This window comes from Sprattus sprattus, assembly GCF_963457725.1.
Source record: "Sprattus sprattus genome assembly, chromosome: 6".
NCBI classification, from domain to species: domain Eukaryota; kingdom Metazoa; phylum Chordata; class Actinopteri; order Clupeiformes; family Clupeidae; genus Sprattus; species Sprattus sprattus.
The window spans coordinates 31,421,027-31,434,743 of NC_137925.1; the positions used below are offsets into that span (position 1 = coordinate 31,421,027).

At 39.7% G+C, this 13,717-nt stretch overlaps 1 protein-coding gene across 1 annotated transcript in view; it reads left to right on the forward strand.

Moving 5' to 3' along the window:
- Positions 1 to 862, forward strand: part of LOC308367477 (ecto-NOX disulfide-thiol exchanger 2-like) — a gene marked incomplete at its 5' end in the record, with an annotated part of 76,959 nt that extends 76,097 nt beyond the window's left edge. The window contains 2 exons of the mRNA XM_080841398.1: positions 36 to 199; positions 551 to 862. The remainder of the gene's footprint in view (positions 1 to 35; positions 200 to 550) is intronic.
- Positions 863 to 13,717: the final 12,855 nt, after the last annotated feature.

A 13,717-nucleotide genomic window follows, 5' to 3' on the forward strand; every position in this document is an offset into this window, starting at 1 on the left:
TACAAACACAGATGCATGTGTGTGTGTGTGTTTAGGATTGTGAGCGTGAAAGAGACCAGGCTGACTGCCCTGGCTGCCAACCTGTCCATTGGGCTGTTTGTGTTCCTGCTGCCCGTGCCCCTGCAGTGGATCCCCAAGCCCGTCCTCTACGGCCTCTTCCTCTACATCGCCCTCACCTCCATCGAGGTGAGCATATCAGGTGAGGCTCCACATCACTTCCACAAAGTCAACACACAAACCCCATCACATCACAGAGAGAATCAACTCATAGAAATAATCAGAAGATCCTGTTATATGTATATATATATATATATATATATATATATATATATATATATATATATATATATATATATATATAAAATGGTCACAGCCATGTAAGACAGCGAGGTTATTCATTGCATGATGAGGATATTGCTGAAGATCATTTAAGGCATTTAGAATCATTGCATTTTAAAATAATTTGAGAAAGCCCTGTAAACAAGATTGAAGGCTTCATTATTTAGATATATGGGGTTATGAGAAATAACAAATCCCACCTTTATTTCAGGAATTACATTTTGCCACATATTTTTGAGGCAAAGTACTTGGACATCATGGACGCTCAACATGTATGAACCAAACATCCTGGACTAAGCCAAAAAACTGAAGAGTGATGCTCTTGAAAGTACAAGAGGATAAAATGATGCTAGAAAAGCTGAATGTTAAATATTGTTTGGAGGACCCATGCAGACGACGAGGATGAGGCTGAGGCTGCCTCTGAGATACCACAGTTTATCCTCAGATGGGATTATTCACTCTGAAGTGGACTTCACTCATTTTAGAACCACTTTTTCCTTTCCATCTTGCCAACCTATCAACTTTATGTTATGCTATAAGACAACATAAAATAAGATATCACATTTGAGTCTGCAATTTCTTATCACAGCAATGTTATCATCCACATCCATTTTCCTCAGATTACATTTAGCTCTTTGTTGTCACTTTGTGTCATGCACATACTTGACTCGCAAAAACCTCTCTGTGCCTTATTGAAGGAGGGATTTGTTTAGTCTATTCTCTCTCTTCCAGGTGGAAATATATGTAAAGCTGAGAATTTTTTGAAAAATCAATGCATTCCTTTAAGTATGACTTATGATTTGGTGTGATGTTATGTGGTAGTCAGCATATTGACTACCTTTGCATTTCGAATGCATTCCATGCAAGAACATTGTGTAATCAAATTATTAAAACTACATACAGTATAAAGATCAGATTTTAATAAAGGTGTGTTCATATCCTATACAACTTAAAGGAAACAAACAATTCCTGTGAAAGAACATGGGATGACTTGGCATGTGAATCAAATCGTAAAATATGATGCCTTCAGTTCTTGAAAGGTTATGATGTTTGCATAGGCTACAGTACATTTTCAGATAAACTGAAATGAATAATTAAAGCTTCGCTAAATTAGACAATTTAAAATAAAGAAGTGCCCAATTTTCAGTTGATCATAGCCATAATGCAGATGAATAATAACTAGAAAATGTATTCTAATGGAAATGCCAGTGCATGAAATACAAAAGTAAAGAAAGGAAGAAGAAAAGAAAGAAGAGTGAAAAAAGGAAAGAAGAGTGGAAGAAGAAAAGAGGAGTGAAAGAAGGAAAGAAGGGTGAAAGAAGGAAAGGAGAGTGGAAGAAGGAAAGAAAGAAGAGTGGGAAAATTGGAAATAGGACTGTTAAATGTGTGTTTTTCGCCTGGAAGTCTCTAGAAATCTGGCACCTTATTGAACGAAATTAAAAAGAGTGAACGTGCCGTTCACAGACACCAGAATGAACGCGTACACAGTATCTTTCATCAGGCAATAATACAGAACGTTCAGTTCACGTTCACCAAAATTATGAACGAGTTCATGAACTATCGTTCAATGAACGCGTGCAGGTACAACACTGCTTTTACAGTTTTTTCCTATCGTTTTAGTCAATTTACCTAAACCATGTTCACATTCCCAAAACACTTAACACATTGAGCATACCAGTAGACCATGTGAACAAAACTGGTCCTTGCCCCTATGCTTAGATACAAATGCTGGCAATGACACCTTTTTCCAAAATTCATGGATACCTGTCCCAGTCGATGTTCACTCCCGGCAAAACGCTGTGCAACTACAGCATATTTTACCATTGTTTAGATACTCTGTTCAAAACAGCTAACTTTCAGTTCAAAACCTAACTTATCAGTAATTTAGATCACTGTAGATGGAAAGATGCTGCATTTGGACAGACAAATTAAGTTATATGTTTGAATAAGAAAATTGATTCTTATTTTAGCAGATAGTTTATTTATTTTATTTTAATTATTATTATTTTTGTTTTCCTGTGCACCATAGTTCTTGGTGAATTGGCATCGAATCCCTTCATTGAAATACAGCTAGACAGGCAGAATTTAGCAACTTTAGTGATTGTATGGGATATCCTGGCCTTTCACAACTCCCGCCAAGTCACAGGGTGGTTTGCAGTGCATCCTAGGATGGTGTCCCTATTCCTGCCGCCGTACTCTCCTTTCCTCAACCCCATTGAGATTTTTCTCCGCATGGAGATGGAAGGTCTATGACCAACGCCCACAGGATCAGATGTCACTTTTAGAGGCAATTGCTGCTGGGTGTATGGACATAGCCCCCGAAGACGTCCAGGCCTGGATAAGGCACGCACAAAGATGTTATCCACGATGAATGGCAAGAGAAACCATATGTTATGATGTTGACGAAAATCTGTTGTGTTTCTGATTTGTTTCTTGATCAAATACAGTATTACGTAATTTCTTACGTATTTTAGGTTTCTGATAAAACACTCATTTACTGTTTTTGCAATTACAGTAAAGTAAATTTACAACACTTGTCAATTGTGACATCTATTGTGAGAAGGAAACCGACATATGAACACTGTCAGCAGATTCTTGGCTTGGATTGACATATTTCAGCATTTTAGAATTATTTGTTTACTGTCATATTACAAACTTTATTACTGTAGTCCAAAGAAGTGTTTGTCTGTGTTTTTTTTCTTTTTTCAATGCAACACTACAGGAAATCTATGCCAAACTGGAGGACACAGCAACATTTTATATATGCAATTGGCAATGCTTCAAGATGTAAGTGTTTTTTAGGTCATTGTGTTCTGAGAGGAAACATGTGTTAAGTTATGGCAGCATTGGTTGTGGTGTGGTTGTTGTAGTGCATTTTGCACCAAAGGTTAACAGATATGCAGAGGTGTGTGTCTCTAAAGCCCACTGTGTTAAGTGATAGGGAAAAGTGACCATGGTATGGGTACATGACCTAAAACGATAGGAAAAAACTGTAATATTCCTAGTAATACAGTTGAATGGAAAGGGACAGAGAGAAGAGGAGCCTTGGAACCTTGGTGCAGGTTTCAGTGAAGCCAGTTTGCAAGCCAGTTTAATGACCCTATTATGATGTCATAATGGCCCACTGTAAGTCACTCTACTTTCTCTCACAATCTCTCTGCTTCACTCTTTTTTCTCTCTTCTTTCAATATTTTCCCTCTTCACTCTCTTTACTGTCTTTATCCGAGCCACTATTGTTCACTCTTCTTTCCTTACTTCTTTGTTTCATCCACTCTTCTTTCCTTTCTTCTTCCCTTCTTTTTTCCTTCTTCCACTCTTCTTTCTATCTTTTACTCTTCTTTCCTTCTTTCACCCTTCTTTCACTCTTCTTCCCTTCTTCCACTCTTCTTTCCTTTCTTCACTCTTCTTTCTCTTCTTCCACTCTTCTTTCCTTGATGTTCACACTTTTACTCTTCTTTCCTTCTTTCACTCTTCTTTCTTTTATTCTTCCTTTCTTAACTTTTGAATGGTGGTTTGGTGTGAAGCTGCAGCATGAGTGAGAGTGTGGACTGCTTGAATGGTGGTTTGGTGTGAATGTGTAGCATGTGTGGGTGTTCACTTAGGTCTATGAGTGTGTACACATTCTTGTAAAGGACACTTGTGCTATGTATTTTTCACTTTTCTAAACTTTATACTTTTTAAGATATTAAAGAAAAACGAATATACATTTTCCCATTGACTTACATTGGGCCCTTATGACATCATAATAGGGTAATTGAACTGGCTAGCACCTGTGCTTCACTAGGTGCGTTTCCATCCCATGTCTTAATGCGCATTATCTCTATGCGAATATTTAATCCTGGTTGGAAACGCGTGCGATGTGCATTAACTTCCCCAATGCGCATAGAAATTCGATTCGCCAGAGGGAGGTGGATTAACTAGTTATTCGAATTTAGTTAATGTGCTTAACGTAGATTGAAACAGTTTATTCGAGCGATTTGCGTCTTTTGTGTATTTGTTTATGTTCGGAGTTGGACTGTAGATTACGTCCTCTTGCAGTGAGAGACAAACGTGCTGCTGTCTGCCCCGAATGTGTTCCTCTACTGCTTCTCAAACTGCCAGCTAATACACCACACCTCATGCAGCATATGCACTTGCTGTTATATACTATAATATATGGTTGCTGTTTGTTGTTTCCCCTGAACATCATCATCATTACCTAGTTTATTGTAGGCTAACTGATTCACTTGATTTATGTGCAAACTACGTGGACATGTTATCTCCCCAGACGTACTTTTTTGCTGTTGTATATAATATACAACTAGAATGCGTTTTGTGAACGAACTGCGAGAGTGTGCTTGCTATGTTGCGGCCATCAAGCACAAGCAACTGCAGTGGCCGAGTGCGCATATGTTGTTGAGGGGCCTCACAGACTGATATCTGAGAACAAAATCTGTATAGTACTGTGTTTTCTGTGTTCAGTACAACGTTGAATGCAGGTTGTAGGATGAATCTGCCAGCCTTCCAGTGTAACCATCTGCAGTGACACTGAATACACCTTTTTGTTTTCAACCAATATATTTTAGCAAGCAACCAAGCTCAACCATTATATTTTGGCTCCACTGACGTTTAGACATATGAGGGTATCTTTGTTGTTCTGTTTTTGTTTGTTTGTTTGCTTGTTTATTGTGAAAGGGTCTAGTGTGTTACATTTAGCTTGGAGAAGTCTTAAAATAGGCTCCAAGTGACATTATCTCTTATGGGGTGTAATTATTCCTCCAAAGGTCGTGTTAATCAATGAGTGCACCTCAATTGTGCGGTATTTGTTGAGGGAGACTTGGGCTTGTTTTGATTTTGTATTGGTTGCGGATGCAATAAATCTTGTCTGTGCTTCAAATGTAAATATATTTATTGTCTCTCTATGGTGGAAATCAGGGGCCGTATTCACAAAGCCTTTTATCTTACCACTAGGAGTGCTCCTAACTCGCGCTAAAACATTTTACGTAGGAGTAATTTCTTAAAAGTGATTCACAACGCCTCTGAGACCTACTCATACTAAGGATAATACCAACTCCTAAGCTTAAGATAAAAACTCCGTTGCTGTGGATGACGTCAATTCTCATGCACGAGTTTAGAAGCGGTGCGCACGGTGATTGGTTGCTGACAGGCGCTCTCATTCAAAACTCAGTCCTAACATCCCCCTAACGATCCCACTAAATCAACAGAAAATAAGAGAATAACCTAGGCTTCAAATTAAGTCATATTAAATAGTAATGGACAGTGCACTTAGCAGAATGCACACGCATGATGACAAGTTTGTGCATCCAACGAGAATGACGCTTTGCAAGTTAAGAGAAAGAGAAATTGCCGAAAAAAACACGGAAATTGCATGGAATCAAGGAGGTAATAATTAAAGCACCCTGCAAACTATTAGGTAATCAGCATATTTCCAGCCCTTAAACACTTCAAATATCAGTCCATACGGCTCTTTAAGTCCTCCTGTCATAATGGACGAAACGAGGGCGAGACGTAAGAGAAAGCCGAACTGGTCCCAGGACCAACTGCTCCTGTTGGCCCAGTGTGTGCTGAAGAGGAGGGGGGTAAATTAAAGCTAAATTTGGCTGTGGGGTGACCACAAAAAAGAAGCGTGAGGCATGGGAGGACATATGTGTTAACATAAATGCTTCATTCCCCAGAATTGCGCACAAAGTGATTACGGCACTGGCCCTGTCTGGGCTAAGCCTCATTTCCCCATGCAGGACATAAAAGCGGCGTTTCAGCTGCCCGATTCCTCTTTCCACAACATTGCGTGTATTCTTGTGCGCTCTACAATTCATGGAAATAAACGGTAAAAACAATAATTAACAGAATTAACAAAGAAAAGGCGACAAAGAGCAAATACGATTTTGTTCCAAGTTTGTCCACATGAGCGTATTTCAATTGTGTCACCACAATAGGCCTCATGCGTATAATTAGTGTGCTTGCCCGAAGGGAAGCACAGTATTGTTATCGTCAAGTTTTCTTTATTTCTTTATTAGTGTGCTTGCCCGAAGGGAAGCACAGTATTGTTATCGTCAAGTTTTCTTTATTTCTTTATTTATGTATTTATTCCGTACGTTTTTCTTGCAGCTAACTACTCCTCGCCCGATTGAGCTAGAGACGCCATTCAAACACCAAAACGTCCGGCCCGATCCGGTGCAAGCTGCTATGACTTTTCGTGGCGGTACTCCTTGTCACTCCTTTTTTATTCCATTTTTTCATCCCCCTTTTCTCTCATTGACTAACATGGGGAAGGTTGAGCCATTGTGACGTCACCCGCTCTATCAGTCGTTCTCCATTCAACTGTAGGAATATTAAGAGACACCTTCCAGGGCTCTACAGTGCGAGTATTTCACTCGCATAAATAGGTACGTGCAAACCATAGGCGGAGCCACGGGTGTTCCAAAGGGTTCCGGGAACACCCAGTTTCATAGCTGGAACACCCAAAAAAAAAATTGCCGTCACCTGGCAACCGATTGAAAACGCAAGCTTCGCGAGTGCGACATAGTGTGCTTAAAAATATGCCACGATGAAACAGAGTATGATAATTGACAGACAGCAGACGGAACTGAACAACCGTTTCCAACGAGACTCCTACGGAATAATGAAGGCCGCTGCTTCCCTCATGCCTGCGCCAGACGCACGTTACCAGCTCGACTCATTGCGCGAGGCAAGCGGGCATTATGGCATTGAGTTGGACACATCCGAGCTGAATGTGTTTGAGCAATTGCTCAAAAGGAAAATGGACGGAGGACTGCAATTCTCGTCCATTATGGAAGTGTTAGATTCCTGTAATAAAAATTGTGTTTTCCGAGAATTAACAGCTTAATCCGTGTATTGGCAACACTTCCAGTCACAAGTTGCTCTGTTGAACGTCTGTTCTCGGTTGTAAACAGAGTAATTCGAAGATCAGAACCACAATGCCACAGAAAGACTGAATAGCATCTCACTGCTCATGTTTGAAAAGGAGTTAGCAGAGGAATTGGACTCTGATGAGATAATTAATGCATTCAAAGCCGAGCCACGCCGCCTTGCCCTGTGAATTCAGTTGCAGCGCAAATATAGAAGCAAATACGTTACATTCTTAACCCAGCAGCGGTGTTGTTCAGATACTGATTAAATGGGTTTGTTAACCATGCGTAATAGTATGCGTAATAGTATGGCTCCATGAGTATGCGCACACGTTCTATGTGTTCTTCATCTCTGGGCACTGCGTCCCTTTATGTTTTGCAGCGGTTGCATTTGTTCTCTGTTAAAATACATGGTTTTTGAAAAAAAAAAAACAGGAACACCAGTATTTTCTTGGGAACACATAGTATTTTTTTTCTGGCTACGCCACTGGTGCAAACTTGAAAAATAATTTACAAGCACAGTGTGCGAGTGACAGACAGTTGTCAATACGGCGCCAAAAAGTGAAGCATTCCATTGATTTCACATGGAAACAACTGACAGGGTCGCGACTCCAGGGTTTTCGACGGGACCTGCGACGTGACCAACAGCAGCAGCAGCATAATCATCATCTGGATTTACTGACATTTTCGGTATATATAAACACATAATATCAATTGGTAACTGGTGTGTTGTATCCTGTTTATGTCTGATACTTTATAAACATTTATGTTTTACGTTAACTTATTACACTAGGCAGCAGTATTGTGAAGTAGAGCTAGAAATGGCTTTGCTAGCTCCCATATTGTAGCTCACACCAGCAACTGCTCAATTTAGGACAGAAAGGAGTTTGGTAAATTAGCTTGTAACTGTCAATGATAACTAGTTATTAGAATATATTAGCCAACGTTAAGTTGACTTCAAAGGGGCAGTCGAGTGTTTAGGTTGTGTCAGCTAGCTTGGAAAGCTAGCTAATAATTTTTGATTGAAGCTTCACGTTAGCCTCTGTAAACGTTTAGCTAGCTAACGTTAGCTAACTATGAGGTATCATATCCCAAGTAACTTGTTGTGACCGATAGCGTGAGTTAACATTAACCCGTGTCCTGGGAGTAATGATTCATGAGAGACCTTGAATCATTAGGTTAACTGAAAAACGTTTGAGGATGTACACACAGCGTAGCTGTTGTAGTGTGCTCAGTTTTCGAAAACTAGACTGAAACTAAGAAGGATAACTATGACTAAATGTGACTAAAACTAATATGCACTGAATCTAAAATAGCTGCTGAATCTAAAATAGCTGCCAAAATGAACACTGAGATGTATTGATTTTGGCAGCTATTTTAGATTCAGTCTTAAGACAAAAATGCATATTAGTTTTAGTCACATTTAGTCATAGTTATCCTTCTTAGTTTCAGAAGAGGTTTTTCATGGTTGCTAGCTCTAATCAGATGTACTATAGGCTTATAAGAGAAGACTAACTTTTTATGCCAACGAACACCAATAACTAGAACTAATTTGACAGACTATAAACCAATGTGATACACGTGCTCTCTAGCTATACAGTAAAAGTGTTGCTTACGTTTGATACTAGACCTACAGTCTAACTCTAACTGCATTAAGTCTAACATATAGGCCTATCTTACAATAAACTTTAAGTAAAGCTGGCTATCCGCATTCATTCCAATATTGTTGCAGAGATGTTTCCTTTTACCAAGATAACAATTTCAACAATTCACTTAGCTCAGTAAGTCAGTATAACGAGACTCTGGAACTATTAGGCTATGACCAAATGTAACACACTAGACCCTTTCACAATAAACAAGCAAACAAACAAACAAAAACAGAACAACAAAGATACCCTCATATGTCTAAACGTCAGTGGAGCCAAAATATAATGGTTGAGCTTGGTTGCTTGCTAAAATATATTGGAAGAAGGCCCCACTACACTGATTGAGTAGATGTAAATACATGTTAATTCATTGGCACTTGTTCTCTCTGTCACAGAGCAAGCACACTCTCGCAGTTCGTTCACGAAACGCATTCTAGTTACATGTTGTAGTTCAACTGTGCTCCCGGTTGTGGATTGAGGAAGGGTGTCAAAAGCCATGTCTTGCATGGATAGCCACTGTCACCCAACAAGTGGCATCCAGCAGGTACATGGTGCCGCTCAAAAAGCTGGCGCAGACCGCTCTCCATTAAAATGCGCGAATCGTGAGTAGATCCAGGCCACTTCGCAACAATATCCATGATTGTGAAATTTGGATCAAACACTATCTGTGTATTAATTGAATGTACCTTTTTGCGGTTTACAAAGACGTCCTAATATCTGGATGGAGCAATTATTTTAATGTGTGTTCTGGCACCCACGACACCGGGCATTCCTGCAATCGCCATGAAATTGACCTTGATCCTTTGAAGTAGGCGATTGTCCAAAGGGAACCGGATAAACTGTTGTACAATGTGTGGTCTACAGAGTGCAGTGATTGTTTGATGAATGAATCGGCTTACTGATGATTGCGACATTCTGAAGTCGTCTGCATTGCAAAGTTGCATTTTCCCCGTAGCCAAAAATCTTAATGTTATCAAACATTTAACTTCCGGACTGATTGGGTTGTTTCGGTTAGTTGGAGACGTGATTGCATCCCGCACTAATTCTAGTAAAATGTTGATTCCTTCACGGTTTAAGCGATATCTTCTCAACAATTCAGAGTCGGTGAAGTGTCTCCAACACGTTGCGTCTGGCTTCAGCCATTTTAAGACTTTTTGTGAATAGGTCTTAGTGACTTAGGAGTCCTCATGAGGAGTTTTAAGCTGTCCTAGACTTAGGTGCTACTTTTAGGGTGGCTTTACACGACAACGCTCCCGGGTGAAAACGACAAAATATTTTATCAGATGTGCCTTTCGTTTAGATGGCGACAGCGTTTTGGGGGCTTAAAAACGCAAAAAAATGAACCCACCCTCCAGAGTGGAAATCTTAAAAACTCTCCACCGTTGCGTTCCCGTCTAAAGGGTTGAAAATGCAAAAGTGTGCTCTGAGCTGCTCACGCTGGCTATCCTGGCATACGCGTTGACATCATATCCATGTGCAGTACAGCCACACAACAACAAACATGTCGGATTATTTCCATCACTCGGAGATTCAAGCTGCCTTGATATCCAGGAGTCATTTCAGCAAATAAGCCGAGTAATCACAGATAAAACAGAACAGAGAAGGCGCATTAATTACACTAGGTCTCGTAGCTAGACTGTTCTATCCCTTGTAGCCTACGTCGCTTTGGCCAAAGGCGTCTGCTAAATGACTAAATGTAAATGTACACGAACACTGCAAATGTAAGTGAATTAATAAATAAATAAGCTCCCAATCGCGTTAAAATAGCCATAGTGGAATAGAATGGACACATATACATCCTGCAGTACCTCCACGTCTGCACCGGTTAAGTACAATTTCACACACTTTTGCGTCACCGTCTGCATGCAGATTTCCACCCAAAGACTCTCGTCTAAACGCGAAATTAAAAGTGGGAACGCAACGCCACTTTTGCGGTTTGTGTTCAGATCGTTGTCGTGTAAAGCTAGCCTTAGGGATAAAATATTTTGTGAATTGCTCTTAGTAAAAAAAATGAGGAGTCCTACATTTAAGACTGACACGCCCATTATTTTTAGGAGTTTCTCCTAAATTCGCCACTTATGAGCTACTTTTAGCCCTAAGATTCTTTGTGAATACGGCCCCTGATGTATTATGAAACTTGCATATTTACTAAGCACAAACATTTCAGGTGTCATGGTCATAATAGTTCCAGAGTTTCGTTATACTGACTTACTGAGCTAAGTGAATTGTTGAAATTGTTATCTTGGTAAAAGGAAACATCTCTGCAACAATATTGGAATGAATGCGGTTACATAGCCAGCTTTACTTAAAGTTTATTGTAAGCTATAGCTTGTTAGACTTAATGCACTTAAAGTTAGACTGTAGGTCTAGTATCTAACGTAAGCAACACTTTTACTGTATAGCTAGAGAGCACGTGTATCACATTTGTTTATAGTCTGTCAAATTAGTTCTAGTTATTGGTGTTCGTTGGCATAAAAAGTTAGTCTTCTCTTATAAGCCTAGTTAGTACATCTGATTAGAGCTAGCAACCATGAATTGCAGATTAAGGGGTCCCCTCTATCAGTGTTCATTTTGGCAGCTATTTTAGATTCAGTCTTAAGACAAAAATGCATATTAGTTTTAGTCACATTTAGTCATAGTTATCCTTCTTAGTTTCACTACAACAGCTACGCTGTGTCCAGGTACGTCCTCAAACGATTTTCAGTTAACCTAATGATTCAAGGTCTCTCTCTCATGAATCATTACTCCCAGGACACGGGTTAATGTTAACTCACGCTATCGGTCACGCTTAATCCTCTCCAACCACATTAGCAACAAAATAAACTGGTGAGCTAACCATTCTTTCAGTATAAGCTAAGTTAACCATTCTTTCAGTATAAGCTACTTTTGCATATCTACAACGTATACTGTAGGTCTAGGTAGCTTACATTTAGCCCCGTACTCAGATATTACAGCTGCTTAACACAGCTAGGATAGCTAACGTTACCGTAGTAGGAATACAAGCCTTAGCTCACTATATCCACACAACTAAATTCATAAAAACTTCAAAGGTTTACTTCACAACTTGAATTAAGGAAAATGATCCCCCGTTACGGCTAGCTGAAACTGCCAGTGGATACTCCTGTGGATGGGAGACGTACAGGCCGCGGCGTCTCCAACGTTAACGTAACGTTAATTTATATGTTAGCTGTTACGGCTAACACTATCAGTTTCCATTAAAATTTCAGTCAGTACAATGAAAATGCTGCCATTCAACTCACCTTAACGAAGTCGAAATACGGTAGCTAGGTTAGAAACTGTAGTTACTCTTATTCTTTTTCAAAGTTGAATTGAGAGGGACAGAGAGAAGAGGTTCCTTGGATTTGGCGCAGGTGTCAGTGAAGCTCAGTGAATTGAGAGGGACAGCGAGAAGAGGTTCCTTGGATTTGGCGCAGGTGTCAGTGAAGCTCAGTAAAGCACAGGTGCAAGCCAGTTTAATGAGCCTATTATAATGTCATAATGCCACAAAGTTCTGCCATGCAAGTCTATGGGGAAAAAAGGGGATGAAAAAGACGAATAAAAAAAGAGTGGCAAGGAGTACCGTCACGAAAAGATATAGCAAGTTGCACCGGATCGGGCCGGACGTTTCGGTGTTCAAACGGCATCTGTACCTCGAACGGGCGAGGCCTGATTCGATGCAAAAAAAACGGGGAGAATAAATAAATAAAGAAAGAAAACTTATGAAGAACAATACTGTGCTTCCCTACGGGCAAGCACACTAATAATATATATAATATAATTACAAATTATTGTTTTTTTTGTTTTGTGATCATTGATTTTATTCTATCTAACACCTGCCCAGCTAACAAAATGACGTCCCTAGGACGTCCCCTGAACGTCCCCGAAAGTTATAAGGACGTCGAAAGGGAACGTCCCCACAACGTCTTTTTGTTGGGTTCCCTAAAGGTCCCGGGGACGTTGCAGACAAACGGTACGTCCCAGGTACGTCCTTACAACATTTAGGGGACGTTCAGTGGACATAATTTAACGTCTTTATTTAAAATAAATCTACTTAAAATATAACAGGCTGCTAAGTGTTGTGTATTGTAACTTATTATGAATATGCTTATAGAAGGAAAAACACGATTTAAAGTATAAACAAACACTTTATTTAAATGGGTTTTTAAAGCCGGAATTATTTCTCCTTCTCCTCCTCCTCGTCCTCCACCAGTTCGTCCGGAATCAACACCTGCAGCAACAATTAGCTACAGTTAGACAACAGAGCAATTTTACCTGCTTTTACCTAGTGAGAATTATAATGTAATGTATTAGTATGTTAACATAAATGTTATCAGTTAACCAGGACAACAATGTAAAATGGCAATGAAAGCCAACTGTCTTTCTGATACCTTTCTCGCTAAACGTCTTGGTTGTAGCTCTAACTGCCAAAAAAATAACTAGCTTCTGTAGAGCTACAAGCAGCAGTAGCCTTCACCTGTCCAAAAGTAGCCAATTCAGCTGTTTTGTATTTTCTGTATCCTCAATGGGGCAACACCACTAGTGTGTCATATTCCTATTTAGTGCTATCGATAACATTGTAATACAAATTAAGACGATACAACTTCTCAATTTAGTCAACTTCGCCTTCACAGTTGGAGCTAGCAGGCTAGTACAGTAATACATATTCATTTTCAATATTCCTAGCTATGGCATATTACACGTTGGACAAACATACAAATACATAGATACAGGTAGAACTAAAGTTTGTATTAAAATACATTTACCTTCGGGTGTCTGTCCTTTCCACATGAATTGATTATCAAACGGAATTACTAACTATAGAGGAAGGATGCGGGATCAAAAGGTTTTGCTGTCTCTCATCAA